Raw genomic sequence first — 16634 nt, 5'->3', positions numbered from 1 at the left:
ATTAAAAAAGAAAAAAAACAATTTTCAAAATCATATGCATAGTTAAACAAAGCAAATTGCTCCAATGGCTTACCCAGAAGAAATAAATATATGTATTTATATCAATATTGTTGTTATTCATTCATGTAGGACTTTGTGATTCCATTTGGAGTTTTCTTAATAAAGATACTGCAATGGTTAGCTACTTCCTTCTCCAGCTCATTTTACACATGTGGTAACTGAAGAAAGGAAAGGTCACATAGCTAAAAAGTATCTGAGGCAAAATTTGAATTCAAGTTTTATTCCAGAGCTAGTGTTCTATCACTGCATTGAGAGGTAGATTGAGCAGGACAAATTATAGCAATTGTGAATGAAAAAAACAAAACAAAAGACCTATTCCTTTCTCTACATTGTGTGTGTGTGTGTGTATTATTCTGTATCTTAAATCCATTACCTCTCTGTGATAGCATGATGAATCATCGGTATTCCGGAATCATGAATGATCATTATAATGATTACAGTTCTTAATAGTTTTCAAAATCATTTGTTTTTACAGTATTAGTATCATGGTACAAATTGTTCTCCTGATTCTGTTCATTTCATTCATTACTAGTTTTTGAAAGTTCTTCCTTAAAATGTTCCTTTAAAAATATTGATGTTATAGTTAGGTGGTATAGTGGATACTTTGGGGTCTGGAGTTAAAAAGATCTGAGTTAAAGTCCTGCCTCAGATACATACTAGCTGTGTGACCCTGGACCTCAGTTTCCTCACTGTTATGGGAATCCAATGAGGTAATAGTTGTAAAATACAGCACAGTGCATGGCACATAGTCTATTATATAAGGTGATTATTATTATTTAATATATTGTATAGATGCAAGTGATTTCTCAATGAGGGAAGGTTGATTGAAACTAAATTTGAACTTGCTATTTGAACTCATGGGATAGTAGAACTTACCTTGTCTCAGTTTTCAGATTTAACATTGTGAGGAAAGAGTAACACAAACTCTTCTGTCTTGTTGACTCATTGATCAATTATTGAATGAAAGTGTTAAGATATTTCCTTTCTGATGAATCATCTTACTATTTCTGGGCTTTTACTTTCTTGGGCCCTCCTCCATTTCTAGGCAATTCACTAAATGATGCCTTTGGCAGCTGTCCATTATTATGTTTATTAGCCCCTTCCCGACTGGAACCTGTTTTATGCTCAAAGAACCAATGATGCTTTCTCCTTGGGACTCTTAATTGCCAGGGGAATTTAATCCCACTTTAGCTTTATCGCTGCCTCCCTTCTCCCCATAAATATGTTCATGATACCAGACCTAGAAAATATGGTAGTAGTTGTCCTAGCAGTAATATTACAAGAATATTACAAGCAATGGATGCTATCTGGAGTCTTTTTACCATGACTTTAAGAAACAGGAAGTCTCAAGTTCATTAAAGATTTTCCTTGGTTTATATATCATTCTTTGTCATTGTAGATGATGGCAACTACTTATTTTCAGCAAATAATCAGTTTGGTTGATTTCCATTTGCTGTTTGAGGCATTGCCTAGAATGCTTAATGGTGATTAGCCTATTCACCAAATACTTTTTCTTTCATAATATAACAAGCTTATAGGATCCACTTGAGAAGCTCATAGGATCCTCTTGGAATAAACATGTCGGGCATCGGGGACTTTGACACTTGCAAATCAGGAGGGCTCATTCCCATTTCTACAGTTTATCCGAATGAGAAGACATTTATTAAACTACTAGTCTCTGCCTTGTACTGTGTTGAATGATGGAGATACAGAAACAAAATAATCTTTCCCTAGAGGGAAGGAGGGAACTCCCTGTTGGGGAAGACAGTGTGTACATATATATAAGTATATAACAGGTAAGTTTAAGGAGGCAGCTAGGTGGTACAGTGGATATAATGCCAGGCCCAGCGTCAGAAAGATTCATCTTCCTGTGTTCAAATCTGGCCTCAGACATTCACTAGCTGAGTGATCCTGGATAAGTCACTTAATCCTGTTTGTCTCAGTTTTCTCATCTGTAAAATGAGCTGTAAAAGAAAATGACAAACCACTCCAGTATCTTTGCCAAGAAAACTTCTCTTAATATCACTAAGTTGGAAAAATGACTGAACAATAATTTGAGAAGGGCATGAGCAGGTAGAGATGCGACATCTCTTACTGATTACTGAGTCGGTAGCTTTTCTATGGTCAGGTGATTTCCATGAAATCTAGATAAATCACTGATTTCTTCCCTGCTTAAGTTATTCAGGGTTAAGATCCAATAGTATAGAATCTCTTAAGACCTACAGCTTAAGATAAAGGTATGGCAAATATTTATTCCTATTGAAAAACTGAAATTGAATCATTACAACAAATATTGAGCAATAATTTTGTGTAGGGCACAGTAATGGAATGCAGTAAAACTAAGTCCCTCTGGGACTCTGTTATCCAGTAGAGGAGATAAGACTTGTACTGAAAAAAGCTGTGATGTTATAATGATAATAGCTGGTGGAGGGAAGGAAGAGGGAGATAATAAACGGACGAATAAGCTGGAAGACATCCAAGGGAACACACTGGTTAGGTCTCACTATTTGAATGCCTGACTCCTTGGATATGTTGGGTAGCAGCATTTATTTATTAATTGTTTTTGTAAGGACATCTTTTGTTTTTACATTCCGTTCTTTTCTGACCATATCCTTCTTCTCTCCTGTACTCAGCCATCCTCTGTAAAGGAATACAAAAGAAAGAGGAAGAAAAAAAAAAAAACCAGTTCAGTAATACTGCCCTTCATGCCCACAATTCCCATTTTCTCATTCTTTTCCAGGTCCAAGTCCTAGGTGATTATAATTATACAGTATCTAATTTTGTTTTTGTTCCTTCCTTTATTATTGTTTTAGTCATTCTGTATTTTGACAGTGTCACAGGCTTCAGAGAGGTAAAAAAAGAATGAGGATTGAGGAAAGACTATTAGATTTAGTAATTAAGAGACCATGAGTTGCTTTGGAGAAGGCAGTTTTAGTTTAATGATAAGATTGGTACAAAAGGTTTTTAAATCAAGTGAGAATAAATTGGAGGCATTAAGTATATAGATGACCTTCCAAAGAAATTTAGCCATGAAAAAGTGGAGAGAGGAGTATTGCTGGCAAGAATGGATGGATAAACTGAGGATTTTTGGAGAATGGAGGAGACCTGAGAAGATTTGTAGCCAGCAGAGAAGAATCCAGTAGACAAGGTACAACTGAAGATCAGTGAGATAGTAGAAATGATAAAGAAGGCAACCTACTGGAGAAGAGGGATTGGATTCATCAAATCATCATAGATGTGCTTTGTCATTATTGTTGCTGTTCAGTTGAGTGCAACTTTCTATGACTTCATTTGAGGTTTTCTTGGCAAAAAAAAATTGGAATGGTCTGTATTTTTTTTTCATCTCATTTGACAGATGGGGAAACTGAGGCAAACAGGGTTAAGTGACTTGTCCAGAGTCACTCAGCTAATAACTGTCTGAGGCTGGATTTGAACTCAGGAATATGAGTCTTCTTAATTCTCAACTTAGTGCCATCCCTTGCAGTGCCATCTAGTAGCCATATATGTAATTACCTGCCTGTACCTCCCTACCCCTACCTACCTCCCCAAATAGAATTTGGCATTTTTGAGGGCAAGGAATGGTCTGTCTTTTCTCTATGTATCCCCAGTGTCTCATATAATGTTTTCTACCTTGCAAACATTTAAATGCTTGTTGGAATAGATCCTAAGGATACATGCACTAATTCCCCTTGATTGTTCAGCTATCAAATGGAGAAATTCTCCAAACAGTGCAATATCTCTTCCCAGACTTTGGCTATGATGTTAAATAGACTATTATCTTTGGAGTCAGATCTTTGCTTTCTGATGACTTTACTAACCATATGTAAGAGAATAGCCAAAAGATTAATACTTGAATTTTAATATTTTCTCTTTGTCTGCCTCAGTTTTCTTAAAAAATGGAGATAATAATAGCACCTACCTCAGAGTTGTTGCGAGATTCAAAGAAGACAAGATTAGTAAAACACTTAGAATGGTGCCTGGCAAAAAGTAGGTACTTATAAATGTTTCCTTCCTTTCTCTCTTCTGTTCTTTTAGATGCAGCTATCTGGTGCAAGGTCTTTTTCTGCCCATTCGTTTCACAAGCTGTGATAGTCAGGAGACTTTTACATAGGAGCTATGCATTTTGAGATCCAAGTGTTATCATTATCTAGATCTGTGTCAAAATGTTTTTGTAGAAATACAGTGATTTATAGGTGAGATGTTGCAAGAAGAAAAGCAAGTTACTCTGTCAAAAGGATTGTCAGTGCAACCTACTCATAGCAAAATGCCACCGGAATGATTATATCTCACTCAGTAATGAAAAGATAGCTGAAGGACAAAAAACATGTACTTTTAGATGAAAAGACTGATGAGTTTATCTAATTTTTGTTTTACCCTTGTCAGAAGTGTTGTTCTGGATGAGTTCTTTAGTTTGCCCTTTTAACAGCCTAAGATTAATTTAAGATCAGCATTTGTTTTGTGAGCAAAGGAATTGAGTTTCCAGATATTCCTCTCTGCCAGACTTTGCTTTCTTGGAAACTAGGCAGTTTTACAAAGAGCAGTCAGCTTGCCTCGAAAGAGCAGGGGCCAATGTTGGAGGATCTGGATTGGCAACTTGTGGGAACTTACACAATAGTAAGTAGCTTTTATATCCATAAAGTAGAGATTATAACCCTTGCTTCTTTATCAATAGTGAAATAATATAATAGTATAGCTACCTCTTAGTTGTGAGGATGAAAAGAAATAATGTATATAAAGTAGTTGATACTTGTAGAGTATATGATAAATGAATTGTTTTGTTAGTTGAAGAGCTGGAAAATGGGAAGAATTATATCTTCAGAAGCATTTCTTGATTTTTTTTTTTTTTGGAAGGATGAAATTTCATTACGATTTTCGTTAAAGCTAAAAATGATAAACTGTTGATGTTGTTAAAGCTTAGATCCAGGGATTAACTTTAGTAATTGGCATTGTTACTCAGAAAAGCATCACATTTTATTTCTGATGCAGAAGAACTGTGTAATCCTTAGTCTTGAGGACAGTCACCATTTTTTGCTTTTCTCTGTATTTACAGGCAGCTAGGTAAGTGCACTGGAAAATGGTATTGGAATTTGAAGTTAAAATCTGGTCTTAGATACTCAGCTGTTTTTCTTTATCTCCCCTCCTCCCTCCCCTTTTCCCCTTTCTCCTTCCTTCCCTCTTTCCCTCCTTCCCTTTTCCCCTCTCCCTCCCTCCCTCCTTCCCTTCTTCCTTTCCTTCCTTTCTTATTTGTTTTTATCTGTAAAATGAAAAGATTGGACAAGATGTTATCCATCATCTCACAGGTGTCACAGATTATGACTGTGTTCACATCAGTTATAGATAAACTGAACCCACTTGAGCTATTTATCTTTGCTTCTATTTAGCTGTGACTTACACATAGAGTATAAATTATCTTTTTTTTAAGGATTTGTTTTTCTTTTAACAAAACACTTATTTGTTAAAAAAAAAAAAAAAAGTCAACCATAAATTCCTCTGCCAGGATTACATTTTCTCCATGGGACTTAAGAAGATAATTTACATTTATTTATTTTTTTTTTTTACAGTAATTTGTTATATGGCCACATGCAGTTTAGTAGTATTTTGGGGGAGGTTTATTTTTGACATTTCAATGTTGATAAAATTTGATTCTGCATGATGCCTCTGAGAGATGGATTAGGTAAGAATCAGGACTTTATCTGAGTACTTGCTCCCAGGGGAATCCAATGCTGCATAAATTGTTTGATTGAAATGCAACCCACATCTAGAGAGAGAACTGATTAACTCTTGAGTGCAAATTGAAGCATATTTTTCTCACTTTCTTTATTTTTCTTGCTTTTAAAATATGTGGCTAATAAAGGAATAATTTTGCCCATGTAGCTATTTCTTGCAGTGAGTGGGATCTCTAGGATCTTATCTGTTCATGTTGCCTCTTTCCCACTGTGCTATTGGACACTCAGTGTTAGCCTAGTGAAGGTGTCTCTTCACCTCTTCAGTTAGCACTTTTGGAAGGCAAGTATGTGTAGACAGAAGGGACTTGAAAACCCGAAAATGCCCAAGGCATTCTGAAAGAGATCAGAAGGATCAAACTCATTGGTTCCTGACTGCAACATTCATTCTAACACTCTTACTTTCTCTCTCAGATATTTTATCTCCTTTTTGACATCATCCCCATGATTTCTCACTTTCCTGAATGGATCTCAAAACTGTTGACTATAGTCTCGAACTGATGAATGCTGTAGTCTACATACTTCCTAAATTTATCCATAGCATTAGACTCCAAAGGCACTGTATGTACATGAGGCCAGGTTTTTGAAGCCCTATATCTTTTTAAGATTTGCCTCTGGATAGTGGTAGCAGCAGCAAAATATTTTGCAATTCATAATATCGATTGTTTTATTGCTGGGAATTTGAGTTTATATATTGAAAAAACTCACTAATCCCATAATAAAACAGTATCAAAATTAGTCTCTTGGAATATCCATAGTATAGACTTCCAGAAACCATTCTCTTATTTATGTAGTATTTATATAGGGCAGCCAGGTGGTGCAATGGATAGATTCCATGATCAAGGAGATAACTTCCTAAGTTCAAATATGGCATCAAACACTTAATAGTGTATGACCTTGGAAAAATCACTTAGTTTTCCTCAATTTTGTCAACCATAAAATGGCAAATTGCTCTTCTTTGCCAAGAAAAGCCCAAATTGGGGTCACAGAGTCAGACATGACTGAAAAACAACTGAAGAACAACATAGAAAGTTAGTAGGAGAAGGGATTTTAAAGACTTTCTATTCTAACTCTTCATTTTGCAAAAGATAGCATTGAGGCTTATGGAAGAAAAGTGTTTTGTCCTATAACTAGATAAGCACTGTGGTGATAGGAATGGCATATTAGAATTGATAGGAGCCCTAGAAAATAGCTCCTGAAAACTAATCAGTTTATAAGATAATGACAGCTAGGTTTTGTATAGTCTTGAAAAGTTTGCAATATATTTTATATTATCTCATTTTTTTTTTAATCCTTGCAATTCTAGGATCTAAGTACTATAGTTATCCCCATTTACAGATGAAGAAACTGAGACTTTAAGAAGTCTAGGGAGTTATTCAAGGTTACACAGCTGATAGATGTCCTAGGTAGAATTTAAACTGTTTGAAAGTCCTATGTTCTACTCTCTGAACCACTTACAAACCTGCTTCATTAGTAGTGACTTTGAATTCTGGGATATGGAACTCATGAGTATTTTTTTTTCTGGTTATACATGTACATTAATTTTTTTAATACACTTTTTTTTGTTTTTTGTTTTTTTATTAAAGTTTTTTGTTTTTCAAAATATATGCGTGGACAATTCTTCAACAATAGCCCTTGCAAAACTTGTGTTCCCATTCCCACCCCCCTTCCCCCACACCCTCCCCAGATGGCAAGTAGTTCAATATATGTTAAACATAGTTTTTAAATCCATTATATGTACACATATTTATACAATTATTGTGCTACACAAGAAAAATAAATCAAACCATTTAAAAAAAAGAAAAGCAAAATAAAATAAATATACATTTCTTTAGGAGTCGTGTTGGGAGAGAAAATCAGACAAAAGGGAAAAACCATGAGAGAAAAAAAAGTAGAAGAAAAAGAAAAAATAATAGCATGTGTTGATTGACATTCAGACTCCACAGTTCTCTCTCTGGATGCAGATGGCATTTTCTGTCTAAAGTTTATTGAGATTATCTTGGATCACTGAATTGCTGAGAAGAACCAAAGCTTTCATAGTTGATCTTGCCACAATCTTGCTGTTACTAATGTATTCCTGAAAATTAGCATAACATTTTAAAGTTTACAAATTTCTGTATGTATTGGTTATTTGAACCTCAGGACAAGCCTGTGAGTTGGTTGTGATAGGTTTTATTCCCAATTTATAGAAGGAGAAACATGAGCTCAGAGATAAATGACTTGTTCATGGTAGTAAAGTTGGTAAACAGAATTGGAACCTACATCTTGCCAATTCCAACACAAATCTCTACAACACCAGCTAGCTTCTGTAAAGACTCAGTGGACATGTGCAGAGATTGGACACAGTGTTATATACATTTTAAGGGCTTAATAAATGTATTAAATAAATGATCCAGTCATAGAATATTTGAGGTGAAAGGGGGACCTCTAGGGTTTAACCAGAATTCTACTTGTATAGGAATACCCTCTCTAGCACCCTTGAAAAGTGACCAAATCATATCATTAAACTTTTATTTAATACCTTCCATGTGACAGGTACTGTTCTAAACTCTGGAGATTGAAAAGGAGGCAAAAGATAGTTCCTGCCCTCAAAAAGCCTATGATCTACTGAAGGATATATATACAATGCTGTGTGTGTATATATAAGTGTGTGTATGTATATATGCATGTATATGCACACAAATATATTACATATAGAAATATACAAACATATGCAAATGTATATAGGAGATGATAAATAAGAAATAATAAGAGAATGAATAAGAAATAATTAATAGAAGGAAGCCATTAGGATCAAGATAGCTAGGGAAAGGATTTTAGTAAAAGATAGTACTTTAGTTGGGACTTGAAGGAAGCCAGGGAGCTTGATAGTCAGGGCAAAGGAGGGAGAATATTCTAGGATATTCCAGGAATGATCAGGGGAGCGAGAAGGCAGCCAAAGAAAACAACTGAACTAGAGAAATGGCAGCATCCAGAGGTGTGGTGTTCTCTTCTTTAAAATATAATGGTTCTCTGAGGGAGAGCAGGTTTCTCAGAGAGGTTTTCTGGAGTCAGCCTTAGTTTCAGTTAAAAATAATACTTACTCCAAACACAGCCAGTGGATAAAATGCAACTGTTTATTTTCTCCTTCCAAAATAGCCCGATTAGTTTTTCTTAGAGGCCTATCTTTCTGCTTGGTTCCAAGAGCTCTGGCAGTTGTCCTTTGCCCCTGCTTTCTTCAGCCTCCAGCCAGCACAAAGGTGGAAGATGGAATGAAGCTGTCTTGCCTCCAAGAGAGGGCTTCTTCTGAACTGACAGACTGGCTCACTGAAGCTCCTTTTATGCTTGGTGTAAAAAGTCAACTCCTCCTCTGAGAGAGTGGAATTATGGGATCTGAGAGTGAGATTATGGGTTTCTGACTTATGAATCTCATACTGAATACTAATTTGTGAATCTCCCAAAAGTGTGAACTCCAATGAGTACTTAAATACATTAGTGAGTTAGAGAATTTGCTAAGTACCATGTTAAATTAGATAATTATTGTCTCTATCAACTCTAATGAGTTAACACTTTGTAAGGATTCCAACACAAAGGAATTGAAGGAGATGAGAGATATTGCAAAGATGAAGTCAACAGGTCTTGGTAAAAAGGAAAGGTAAAAGAAAGAGAATAACCCAGAGTAACGTCTAGATTGTGAGCTTGGCAGTGGATTTAGGGAAAAGGATAAAGAGTTCTCTATTGAATATATTGAATTTGATGTCTACTAGACAAACACTTTGAAATGTCAGAAAGTCAGAGTTATGAGATTAGAGGCAAGCAGAGCTTGGGACAGGTAGACTTGAGAATCATCAGCCACATAGGTGGTTATTGAATCATGGGCTTCTGATGAGCACACCAAGTGAAGTAGTATCAAGGGGAAAGAGTAGAGAGCCTAGGACTTCCCTGAGGAACTTTCACAATTAAAGGATGGGATCTGCATGGAGATGTGAAGACTGAGTTAGCCCCCTGGATACCTTAGAATCACTCGGAGTCAGGATAAGCAAAAGTCCTTGGTCTTTATTCTTGGTCTTTAGGGGTAGAAGTGAATTGGATGGACACAGTATCTCCAGGACCTCTCCTCTTCGTCTCCTGCCCAAAAGTGACTCTGGCTTGTCTTACTCCACCCCCTAGTCCCTCCTGTAATTCTCTGTATACACAAATTATCAAGCCAGAACAGGATAGTGGGAAGGGCCATTTTCCAAGCATATGCTAATAGAGACAATATGCTAATGTTGTCCAATCAGTAAATACCCTTAAGTGCTCGGTTGTCCGACCTCAGTGCATCAACTCAAGAGTTTCAGCCCTTTACATCTCTCGCTTTCTTTTGTTTTAGAACACAGGTTTTCACTCCATCCCTGACTTCTCAGGGAGGTGAGAACCCCCAAAAGGAGGTGATCATGCCCTTCCTTCCTCTTAGGAAAGGAGGTGAAAGCACTAAAAAGGAGATGATCACGCTCTCTCTGACATCTCAGGAAGGGAGATGAAAAGCACCAAAAGGAAGTGGGGATTGCTAGCGGGTTTCTGGGCTGAAGGGCCTTATTAGAAACAGGTATGCACAAACCCATCAGCATGGGAGGTATTACACGAGCACATAGCAATAATGCACAGGCTTTTAGTGGTGACTCTCCCCACAGGCTCAATATGGTGTAACAAACAAGCATTGTACATACAAGTAGTGATATAACAAACGATATGAATCAGCATAGTGTTGTAAAAAATTTTCAGAAGTCCTAGAAGGAGGGTATGTAAATAACAATCACACACGCGCCTGTTTCAGCAGCCAAGGGATAATCCAAAACCAATCTGTTGTAACACTGCTACGTGTTAGGGAATCCAATAATTCCTGGAAGTTTTTTAAAGTCCTGCAACAATCTTTTTATGTGTTAGGGAATCCAATGATCCCAGCAGATTTTGAAGTCCTGCAACAACCTTATTATTTTACAGAAAATCGAATGATCCCTGAGGGTTTTCAAGTCCTACAACAGTCTTATCATGTCTCAGAGAATCAATGATTCCTGAGGGTTTTCAAGTCCTACAATAATCTTATCATGTCTCAGAGAATCCAATGATTCCTAAGGCTTTTGAAGTGCTGCTACGACAATCTTTTCATGTCTCAGAGATTCCAATGATTCCTGAGGGTTTTGAAGTCCAGCAATTTTTGATTTCCATGAGTCAAACACCATAACTGCCATGCTCTTTCAGTAATGGGCATAATCAGCAATGGAACCACCCAATGTTTCTTGGGTTTCTTCTTCATTTCAAGGGTCTGCTCCCTCTCTCTCTGATGGACAAGGTGAATACGGCTCATTGGCACCCATCTGATTCCTTCTCCATCTGTAAAGATACAAGTAAATCCTCTCCCTGAAGCAGTTAACCTATCTGGTCCCTTCCATTCACCACTTTCTGGGTCTCTCCACATCACCTGGTGATTATCTAAAGATAGTGGAGCCGTTCACACTGGATACTGCCCTTCCGGTGGGTTATAAAACCTGTCTGCCGGAGCCAGTGCATCTTTGTCAAAAATCAAGAAGTTAATAATATAAAGAGTTCATTTGTCCCTTGTGCAATTTTTGTGAAGGCTTTACCCTTGTTGTTTTTATCTGAGAGAAAAGCCCACAATTTGATAGCAGCAGCAGTAATTTGCCCATAAGCTGTTAAGGGTTAATTAATCTGTACTGAAATTTCTGCATAAGAACCTACACCTGTTAGTTGGTCATAGGTGATTGGAGGATTAACTCCACTATGACTTTTTTGTTGGGCTTGTATCCTACAGAGCTCACTATATTCAGAAAGCCATAACAAGTTTTGTCCAGGTTATAAGCATGTCCTTGCTATAGATTTCCAGTCCCTAGGGGTTAAGACTTCATAAGCCAAATTCTGTAATAACATTTTAACATAAGCTGATGTGGCCCCATAAAGAGTGCAAGCCTTATGCTGATCTTTGAGGATTTCTCTATCAATAGGAGTGTATCTTCTACTTTTTTGACTGAAGAGCTAAACTGTTGGATCACAAGATGCATTCCTATTTTCAAATCAGCTAAATCCTACTCTTCTTCTGTGGCTTTAAGTAGTACCTTTTGCAATCTAGCCATAGGAGGGGGTGATTGCTGGGGGTGGGGAAGGAGGGTGCTGGTGATATCACTGCCCCTCCTACTACTCCTCCTCCCTCCATCCTGGAAGGTGGAGTTGATGGGGATATGTCAATATTCTATTCTGATTTAGGCGGAGTTAAGCTGCCTTGTGAGAGCAAGAATCACCACATCCTTCACCACACCCTTCAGGTTCACTTAACTCCTCATGCCCTCTGGTGATATCGCTGTTAATCTGTTCTTTGTCTTCCTCTTTTTCCTCATACTTCCTCATCTGGCTGTTCTGAAAACTTATCTTTTTTCTATAACACACAGGATTCTTTTTTTTTAATTTAATTTTTTTTATATAACTTTTTATTGACAGAATCCATGCCAGGATAATTTTTTACAACATTGTCCCTTGCACTCACTTCTGTTCCGATTTTTCCCCTCACTCCCTCCCTCCACCCCCTCCCCCAGATGGCAAGCAGTCCTATACATGTTAAATATGTCTCAGTATATCCTAGATACAATATATGTGTGCAGAACTGAACAGTTCTCTTCTAGAACAGGGAGAATTGGATTCAAAAGGTATAAATAACCCCGGAAGAAAAACAAAAATGCAAGCAGTTTATATTCATTTTCCATTCTTTGGGTGTAGCTGCTTCTGTCCATCCTTGATCAATTGAAACTGAATTAGATCTTCTCTTTATCAAAGAGATCCACTTCCATCAGAATGCACCCTTATACAGTATCGTTGTTGAGGTATATAATGATCTCCTGGTTCTGCTCATTTCACTTAGCATCAGTTCATATAAGTCTCGCCAGTCCTCTCTTATTCATTCTGCTGGTCATTCCTTACAGAACAATAATATTCCATAACGTTCATATACCACAATTTACCCAACCATTCTCCAATTGATGCGTATCCATTCATTTTCCAGTTTCTAGCCACTACAAACAGGGCTGCCACAAACATTTTGGCACGTACAGGTCCCTTTCCTTTCTTTAGTATCTCTTTGGGGTATAAGCCCAGAAGTAACACTGCTGGATCAAAGGGTATGCACAGTTTGATAACTTTTTGAGCATAGTTCCAAATTGCTCTCCAGAATGGCTAGATATGTTCACAATTCCACCAACAATGTATCAGTGTCCCTGTTTTCCCACATCCACTCCAACATTCCGCATTATCTTTCCCTGTCATTCTAGCCAATCTGACAGGTGTATAGTGGTATTTCAGAGTTGTCTTAATTTGCATTTCTCTGATTAATAATGATTTGGAGCATATTTTCATATGTCTATAAATAGTTTTAATTTCTTAGTCTGAGAATTGTCTGTTCATATCCTTTGACCATTTATCAATTGGAGAATGGCTTGATTTCTTATAAATTAGAGGCAATTCTCTATATATTTTGGAAATGAGACCTTTATCAGAACCTTTAACTGTAAAAATGTTTTCCCCGTTTATTGTTTCCCTTCTAATCTTGTCTTCATTAGTTTTGTTTGTACAAAAACTTTTCAATTTGATATAATCAAACTTTCTATTTTGTGGTCAATAGTGATCTCTAGTTCTTTGGTCATAAATTCCTTGAATCTTTTCCTAATATCTGCCCCATTTCAGCTAGAAAAGCCCTTAACAAAGTAAGTTTCCTATTTGTCTATTAAAACACTCACCCTATTTCTTGGTCACTGGAGACTTCTTCATTGAAGTTAGGATCCTTGGTCCACACGTTGGGCACCAAATGTGAAACTCGTGTTAGCACCCTGGATACCTTAGAATCAGCTGGAGTCAGGATAAGTGAAAGTCCTTGGTCTTTATTCTTGGTCTTTAGGGGTAGAAATGAATTGGATGGACACAGGATCTCTAGGACCTCTCCTTTTCGTCTCCTGCCCAAAAGTAACTCTGGTTAGTCTTACTCCACCCCCTAGTCTCTCCTCTTCATCTCCTGCCCAAAAGTGACTCTGGTTTGTCTTACTCCACCCCCTAGTTCCTCCTCTGTATACATCAATTATCAAGCTAGCACAGAATACTGGGAAGGGCCATTTTCCAAGCATATGCTAATAGAGTATTGTCCAATCAGTAAATACCCTTAAGTGCTCTGTTGTCCAACCTCAGTGCATCTACTCAAGAGTTGCAGCCCTCTACATGGAGATCCAACAAAGGAGACTGAACAGAAACAGTCAGATGGGGCAACCAGGAGACTAGTGTCCCAACCAGTCTTTGAGGACTTCCAGTGATGTCGGGAGTACTCATTACTTCCCAGACAACTCATTTCAGTCTTGGAGCTTTTATAGGAAGTTTTTCCATTCATTAAACTGAAATTCTGAAATCTGTCTCTGCAATTTACATTGCTCCCAGTTTTACTTTCATGGTCTTGCAGAATAAATATAATTCTTCCACTTGACAGGTTATCAGTTTTTGTCAGCAGCTTTCATATTACCTTAATTCAAGTGAATAATTATATTAAGGGGACACTATATATAAAACACTGAAACAAAATGAACAACTGTCCCTGCTCTCTGGAAGCTTACATTTGTATTAATAGCTGTCTCTCCAGATTTTCCACTGGTTTCCTATCATCTCACCATTGTGGTTTTCCTTCTCCATATAAGCATTATGTAGTGTCTGAGCAAGAACTCTGAAGAACTTTGCTCTAAGTGCTGTAATTTTCTTCCTTTAGCCTAAGACCTCGTTAAGCAACTTTTTGGATGTCCTCTAATAATATTGTTTATTCCTAAATTCAGTTCTTTTTTGAAAGCTTTTTTCCCCAAAACATTTGCATAGTTAATTTTTAACATTCACCCTTGTAAAACCTTGTGTTCCAATTTTTTTTCCCTCCCTTCTTTCCACCTCCCCTAGAAGGCAAGTAATCAAATATGTATTAACCATATACATATACATAATATATATTAAATACATATATATTAAACATGTACAATTCTTTTATACATTCTTTAAATTTAATTCAAGAATTTAATTCACTCTAGCAAACTTTTATTAAGTGCTTACTAGGTGCCACTATATTTAAGTGCTGAAGATACTAGAAACTAGAAAATTAGAAAAGAAACAGTCCCTGCCCTCAAAGAGCTTACAATCTAGTGGGGAAAGTAAACATGAAAGAGGAAGCTTGACAAGGGGAATATCTTGTTCTGTGAATTTGAAATCAAGCACAACTGCAGTGGCAGAGTGTAATGAGCTGAAAAAAAATCTATTTTCTTCCCTTTAAAAAAGAAGACTTTAGGAGAACTTTGGTACTCTTCCCTATACTCAAGGTAGAGAGGATGCTGAGGGAGGTGGTATCAAGCCTTGAATTAGCAAAATGGTGATGAGATTGGACATGAGGAATTTCTCTGAAAACGGGCATGTTGTTTGGTTCTTCATGCTTGAGAGCAGTGGATGCAAAGTAGAGATTTTGATTCTATAATCCCCTCAAATGTCTTTAATTTCCCCATGAATTGTTGACCATTCATCCTACCTCTTGGATTTGTACAACTGACTTTTTAAGCTAAAATATAATACTTTATATTTGTTGCTATTAAATCATCCTAAATTTGGCCTAGTGTTCTAGTCAGTTGAAATCTTGGATCAGGATTCTGTTAATCAATGTGTTGGGTTAGTGATTCCTTCTAGCTTTGGGCTATCTGAAATTGATAAACAGTTCTGTTTTTTGTGACTGAAAGGTTCTCAACCTTTTTTGGGTCATGGGACTCCTTGGCAGTATGGCAAAACATATGCATCTCTTCAAAGTAATGATTTTAAATGTATAAAAAAAACAAGCAAATTGTAGAAATAGTGACAATTTTTTTTAAAACAAGTTCACCTCTGATTAACTTAACCTGATTAAGAATCCTTGATTGAAATAAAATAAATAATTAAAGTGTTGAATAGAATAAGTTAAGAACTCATTCTTGGGGTACAGAGAGCTCATTTCACTTCATATTAATTCACTCTTCAATTTTGAATCTATCTATGCTATTAAGTGCTTTGCTGACAGGTGTAGTCTCTGTATTGAAAGCATATATCTACTTCCAGATTGCATTTTAAGCAATTTGCTAAAGAAAAAAAACAATTAACTCCTGCCCAAGACATTCACCCCTACCACTAGACACAACCCCTGAGCCTGGGAAAGTGAGAGATAGGAATCATATTCCTTTCTCTTGTCATATGTACTTACTTTTATTACTCATCTAGTACATCTAGTACACCTCTAGATTGAGGCCATAAGGATTGGTGGCCTTCCCCATTTTACTATTTCTTTATTTGCATTCACTCAAAGTAGTTCCTGGTTTAGTGATCTGGGATTGCCTGTTTCTTGAGCAGGAGAACTATACCCTTCCTTGCTTCAATTCTACTCCCACCTCAGATTCCTGAGGAATGTATCTGTTTTTAGTCTGGAGAGGAGGAAGTGAAAAGATACCCAGAATCCATAAATAAGGTGTGGAACAGACAGTTTTATTCTCACCCGCGTGAAACAAATTCTAAACTATCAGGAATTACAGAATGATTACTGCTAGTTGAGTGGCTAATATTCAGACTTTGTAGGGACATTTGTAAATTCTCTTTGCAAGAGTGGCTTATTAAATCTTGCATTTCTCTTCCTCTAAATACAACACAATCAGTGCCAAGTAGGCTCTTTTCTTTCAAGTGCCTTCTTTCTTTGATTATGCCTTCATTGCTCTTTCTACTGCTTTAGTTGGAGATTCTTCCTCTGGTACTTTGGAAAAAGGGAAAGATGGAGAGGTTTCTGGAAAGATGGCAGAATAG

At 36.9% G+C, this 16634-nt stretch overlaps 1 protein-coding gene and 1 long non-coding RNA gene across 2 annotated transcripts in view; one reads left to right on the top strand and one right to left on the bottom strand.

Moving 5' to 3' along the window:
• AGPAT4 (1-acylglycerol-3-phosphate O-acyltransferase 4) overlaps positions 1 to 16634 on the top strand; it is a 170646-nt gene that overhangs the window by 20149 nt on the left and 133863 nt on the right. The window lies entirely within an intron of this gene.
• Positions 2589 to 4183, bottom strand: LOC127562399 (uncharacterized). Its single transcript, XR_007953669.1, has 2 exons — positions 3980 to 4183; positions 2589 to 2700 (listed from the first exon to the last, which is right to left on the bottom strand). It is a non-coding gene; the product is annotated as an uncharacterized LOC127562399 (long non-coding RNA).

Source organism: Antechinus flavipes, chromosome 4 (assembly GCF_016432865.1).
Source record: "Antechinus flavipes isolate AdamAnt ecotype Samford, QLD, Australia chromosome 4, AdamAnt_v2, whole genome shotgun sequence".
Lineage (NCBI taxonomy): Eukaryota > Metazoa > Chordata > Mammalia > Dasyuromorphia > Dasyuridae > Antechinus > Antechinus flavipes.
Note: the sequence above shows the minus strand (reverse complement) of the source record. Positions and strands in the feature narration are given on the sequence as shown.